Genomic DNA, 6,498 nt, shown 5'->3' on the forward strand with positions numbered 1-6,498 from the left:
AAAGAACACTTGAGTACTTAACTAATTAGTTGATGCATAATTTTCCTATCTAAAGAACAAAATTTGAATCTTCCTTCTCTCGATTAAAAAAAACCACAAAAATAATTGGTTTATGCGAAAACTTGAGGGGTCAAGAAAAGCAGCTAGTGCTGTTCTCATGCCTGGGACAAACACGTTACTTTACAAATGTTTTTTACAGCTAATCAAAATTCTTTCTGAAATCGTATGAGATAATAAAAATAAGTCAAAAGCAAAAGACTTGCGTCATATAATACAGTTTAGCAGTTGACTACTCTTACCCTACATCAATTAAGTGTAACAAAATGTAATTTAATCTGTAAAGCTGACATTTAACATAGCCAAATGTCACATTAAGTCACTTAATTAGAAAATTGCTTTATTTGATTAAGAGGTAAAATATCCATCTCAGTCAAAATTTTTAAACAAAAAATCCGTAAACAAAGTTATCAAAATAAATTAAGACTCTTGGGTGATATTTTTTGCTATTTGTTATATTCTTTCTTTTTTAAATAATAAATAGAAAGTAAAATGCAAGAAGTAAAAAAATTAATGAATAGAAAACAAACCAATCAACCGGAACTTAAATTAGGGTATGTTTGATAATTCAATTTTAAAAATTACTTCACGGAAGATATTCAATGAAAAAGTGTTAAAAATTAATCTTAAGTAGTTAACAGTTAATTAATGTATTAACTCAATTTTATTTAAAGAAAAAGTTATTATTTAATTACATTAATCTTATATTCTTTTTTTTCCTTTTGCACAAAAGTTTAATAAAATATCTAGTCAATATTTAACTTTTAATAGCGTACCTTACATTTTATATCATAAATTCAATACTTAAAATTGTCAGAAAAATTCAGACCTTAATTTTTCTGCGTTGAATTTTTAAGTTTATCAAACAACACTTTAGTTTTATTTCGGATATGTTCTAATTAATTATGTAAAGAATTTAAAAAATTACCACAAACTATGTGACATTTAGATTTAGTAACATGAACTTTATGCAGTGTTCCAAGGTATTGCAAAATGTAATACACACTTCGGCTGCAAAATGTAGTTTGTAACACCTATTGTAGTATAACTTTAAAAAAAAAAACACCTATTGTAGCATAAGATCTTTTATGATGCAAAAAGTGATTGCAATTTTATGTTTACTATTGTTATTGCTGGGACATTAATGTGGTTTCTAATATCCTATTGCACCATAATATCATAATTATGTGCTGTGAAAGAGATAAACTTTGCGATCTAATAAAACTTGCTCCAAAAAGATAAATTTCTTGTAGTGAAAGCAACAGCATATTACGGGAATTTAGTGCATCATTAGCCAAGAAAGTCAAATACAAGTTGGATAGAAAGGCAAACGGAGAAAGTAGCTTTGGCTTCTATATTTATACAATTCTCTACCTAGTTCAGATTTGTTATCATGAGTAGATTTTAAAAGAAGTTGGAGAATTTTCCAACTTTTATATATATATATATATATATATATATTGTGACAAACACTTTTGTGTTAGTTCAATGCCTTTAGCATAATTTGAGAATTACCTAAATTCTTAATTATGATTCCAGCTGTTATGTTTGAGTAAAAAAAGTCTGCTATTGAGAATTTTCTGTCAAAAGGAATGAGAAAGTGCTAATTAATTTATAGGTCAGTCTACTTGAATAATTATTATTAAAAAGAAGATAATTAAAAGCGTCCAAATTTTCTTCAATTGATGTCACTAATTAATTAGGTAAAAAGTCGCTTATTTTTGTCTCTCGAATTCCCACTCTGGATAGTAAAGCCAAACTTGACCAACTTTCGAACTTTCAACTTTCAACTCCATAGAATCTACGCTAGCCTCCTTTTGCGGAACTATTCTTTAATTGATAATTGAAGAGGTAAATTAAGGTATATATATTATTTTCTTTTTCCATGGAATTACATAAGCAATATTGTTGTATACACTGTTGAATTCAAGTTTTCTGTACTATAAAATTAAGCATAAAGTTGGTGTTAAAATTTGTAATAATCCTTGCATGCCAAGAAAAAAAGACCCTGCTAATTTAAATGCATTTATGTTAAGAATTATCCATATTAAAATGCTTTGAAAATCGTGGAATCAAAAATCAAATCTATTTTATACAATTCAAATGCTGACTTGAATGGAGCAAAATTTCAAGGATTGCAAACGTGGGCAGTGCTAAATCACTAATATGTAGTAATATTGAAAACCAAACCACAGATATGTATTAATTTTCTATGCATGAGGTTGCACATTAGAATTCAATAAACATGCAAGAGACAAAAATTTTCCAATCTTTTCTTGAGAGAGAATGTCACACAAAAATTAAGGCAGAATGGTCATAAAGGAAACTTTTGCTTGACTCACAAGGGAAATAATTAGTAGATCAAGTCCCCAGCTTTTTATCTTCATCGTGGAGAAGTATATATTTTATTTGGGTAACCTTTACCCGATTGAATGTATTAAGACATAAAACTGACTGATTTTGTTTAGCCCGCCATAATCGAAACATTGACAAGATCATCACCTTCTTTACCGTGGGGTAAAGCATGCTTCAATTTTTTATATCAAACCTTTTTGAAGGGGACTGATCCAGCCCTACAAGTTCCTAACCTGATTGAACACTTTTTCATGGGTCAAGAAAAAGCAAAGTCGATCTGTAATATTTGAGGTTACCCACACTATCTCGCTAGATACGGTTTCTATGAAGATCTCGACATGCATGCTTCAAACAATATGGCATTTCCATTTTCAAGTGTTTGCTTTACACGTCTCCCTTTTTATATGGTCAAACTCCACAGTACATTGCTAGCTCAATCTTTGTACTTTCATCCAAAACCCTCTTTACGCATGCATGCGCTAGTTTTATATATAATGGAATCCATGATGACAATGGATACTACAGTATACCAGAATTTCTTCTTTTTTAAAGACAAGGAGTATTATTGCAGCAATAAGGTCTCATTATGGTGACTTATAGTAGGCATAGCCATAAAGAGGCTTGCAGAGCATAAGAATCCTAGAGAGCTGGAGTCAGCAGAAGCATCAGTAATGGGGAGACCTGATGAGGTTGATGGACTCCATACAAGCGCATACAACTTTGTATCCCTAGCTTGCCTTATACAAACCAGAGACATCACAACCCAATACTCAGCATCAAATTCAGCACAAAGTGCTAAAAAACAAAAATAGTGGGAACACTGTATAATAGAACATTGCATAGGACAGCTTTAATAAAAGTCAGCCCCATTATTGTCTTCAAAGTAGGCTTTGCAATTAGAAGCTCAGGACGCCTGCTTTTGCTAGACCATTCGTCATTGTGTTCGCCTCATGCAAGATATGGTTGAAGGATATCCTTGTGATGCTATGCATAAACCTCAGTTGCATTAGAAATATTTTTCATACTCCATGAGACCTTTAGGTGATCATTTGCCCATTGAATAGAATTAGAGGAATCACTCTTTATCTTCAAGTGATGTGTTGTGGCCCACAAGGAGGATAGAAAGAAACTGACGCCTTCCAGAATGGCATGAAATTCTGCATAATTTGAATCTTCAATGCCAATGTGATTGGAGAAGGTACCTCTTATGTAGGCAAGATGATCTCTAAGCACTCCCACAATGTCGTAGGGGCCATGCTTCCCTTTGGAAGCTCTATCAATGTTTAGTTTGAGGGAGCCTTGGGGTGGAGAAAAAAGTGACAGGGGCATCCTTGTTGGAGCCCCCTCTGAGTCGAGAATTGAGTAGTAGGTGTATGGTTGATCAACACTGAGATACAGGCAATTGCAATGTATTATTGTATCCACCCTTTCCATTTGGAGCTAAATCCTATGAGTTGCATGGTATAGTTCAAGTAGCTCCAATCTATGCTGCCGAATGCTTTTTCAAAATCAACTTTAAATAGGAGGCTACACTCTTTATTCTTTTTTAGAGAGTTGATTAATTCGTTTTCAATCAATGTGCTGTCTAAGATTTGTCTTCCTTTTATAAAGAAAAACTGGTTTTCTCCTACAACAAAGTTGATGATTGTCTTGAGTCTTCTATCAAGGACTTTCGCTAAGATTTTGTAGGCACTACTTATAAGGTTAACAGGTCTAAAGCGGGTTAGTGGTGTAGGTTCACTTATTTTTGGGATCAACATGATAAAGGATGTGTTGATGTTTTGTTGAACTTCCTCAAATTATAAAAATTCCTCATAAAGGATAAGATCTCATTCTTAAAGATAGGCTATAGTTTCTTATGAATTTTCATGTTGAAACCATCAATATTAGCGACTTTGTTTTTGTCACACTGTTGAATAGCATTCCTGTTAAAATGAGCCTTGCAAGCAATTGGATTGGTGAAGGCTTAGATTTAATCATGCAATCATATCATTCATGCTGAATAATTAAAAGTTTTCCTGCATCAATAAGACAAGGATTATAAGTTTATTAGATGAAGTCCATGAGATTAATATATCTTCCAAGAAAATTGTAAAGTATTACAATTATGAGATCCCTATGAATTAAAGTATAATTTCTAAATGTTTTTGGTTGATGTATCATTGAGACTGGACATCAATGATGCTTAGAGACTAGTACATTCTATATTCCTTACTTGAGAAGTAAGTAACCGATCTCATAGATTGAAGTATAGAAATACTTGAAACTAGAATGTGGATGCTTGTGTTTGGAACAAGTTCATTGAATATGACCCGCCATTAGTAATATATTTGGTATCTCACTCTAATGTCTATAAAATACTTCTCATGTATTAATCGTATAAGTACTCCTTAGACTTGAGATACCATATAAGAAGTTGTGTAAGTACTCTTTAGACTTGAGACACCATGTTGTCTTATGTGTGGAGTGTTATACTTTGATTTTGTCTTTACAAATCCTACCAAGAATGTCAAGACAGGATGTTGTTGGTTATAACATGAAACATGTGAAGGCAAATAAATGGTCAATATATGAATTATCACCCCAAGTGATTCAGGAGACATATCTTAATTGTTCTTGGTTGATATTAGCTTATTAAAGTCTTTGACCAAAGTGACTTAGAGTTTATGAAAGGAGTTTCATAAGTTTCTGTAAAGCTAATAATCTAATTGCAATAACGAATAAGGAGATCAATTAGAGTAGACATTGCATCATGCTCTTGTCATCTTTAGGATATATGATGAGAGAATGAATTATAATGAAAGGCCGATCACTGAAAGATTGAGTCAAATCATTTTGACTCTTCTAATATTTAAGTGGCCATGACGGATTACTAGATCCTATTCTTGGTTTATGAATTTTAGATAGTTAATTTGATTAATGATAAATTTAAAGAGTTTAAATTTATCTAATCTTAAATTTAACTTAAGGATTATATCTTAAGTTTATTGCCAACATGTTAGAAGCCTGATAGGTCATGCACCTAAAAAGAATATTAAAAATAAAATGGGAGAAAGTGATTAAGTAGTACTTAATCAAATTAAAAAGTATAAGCTTCTTAAAGACTTAATTAAATAGTTTAATTAAGTTATAGGATTAATTGGAAATTACTTAAAGGTTATGTAATTGACCTAATTAGGGTTAAATTAATCCAAGGTATAAATACCTTGCTATAACCTCCCAACATAAGAGAAGCCTACAAACTTGAAAAACACTCTTGCCTTATGTGAAATTCCACCTTAAGTAAGAGGATAAATTAAGAAATCCTTAAATGAGCATATAAATTATATATTTCGAGTATTAAACTTAACTTTAACCTTCAAAAGAATTCATTAACACTTTAACTTGTTTGTTGTTTTGAAGCAAAAAACTTTCTAAGTCTGAAAGAAGTCAAAATATGTAATTTTTATATAATAATCTTTTGAAAAAAAATAGCAATAATGATTCTCTTGATTTTTGGATAACAAAAAATAATTTTTTCATAATTTTTGAAGTACATTTGTTACAATAAATGAGAGTCGCAAATTTAATTACTTGGTTACAAGCTATCACAACAATTACTGGTAAGTAAATAGTAATTACTTGGTTAATTAACCCTAAAAACAAGTGGTTAACCACAATTACTTGGCTAACTAATCAACCGTTATACTAACTATCCTAACTAGTGTTTGTATTAATTTATACTAACTCTTAATAAATTTATCCTTAATACATAACAAAACATCTATGATATAAGGAGCAACCAACTAATGGGAAAAAAAGACTTCATTAATGCCGGTTTATTTAAACTCCAGTTTGGCTATTTACTTTACCCATTTGATTTTTCATTTACTTTTTTTTACTTCTTAAAAAATTATTAAAAATGAAGGAATGATTAAGATACAATACATATTCAAATATAATTATTTAATACAAAGTAAAATCATACACTTTATTAGTCTTAATTAAAAGTTAAAATCTTACAACTTTAACTTTTTCAAAATATTACTATTACTTTTATATAATTATAATATTTTGGAAAAATAACAAAATCGAATCTTAATCACT

Source organism: Theobroma cacao, chromosome 1 (genome assembly GCF_000208745.1).
Source record: "Theobroma cacao cultivar B97-61/B2 chromosome 1, Criollo_cocoa_genome_V2, whole genome shotgun sequence".
NCBI classification, from domain to species: domain Eukaryota; kingdom Viridiplantae; phylum Streptophyta; class Magnoliopsida; order Malvales; family Malvaceae; genus Theobroma; species Theobroma cacao.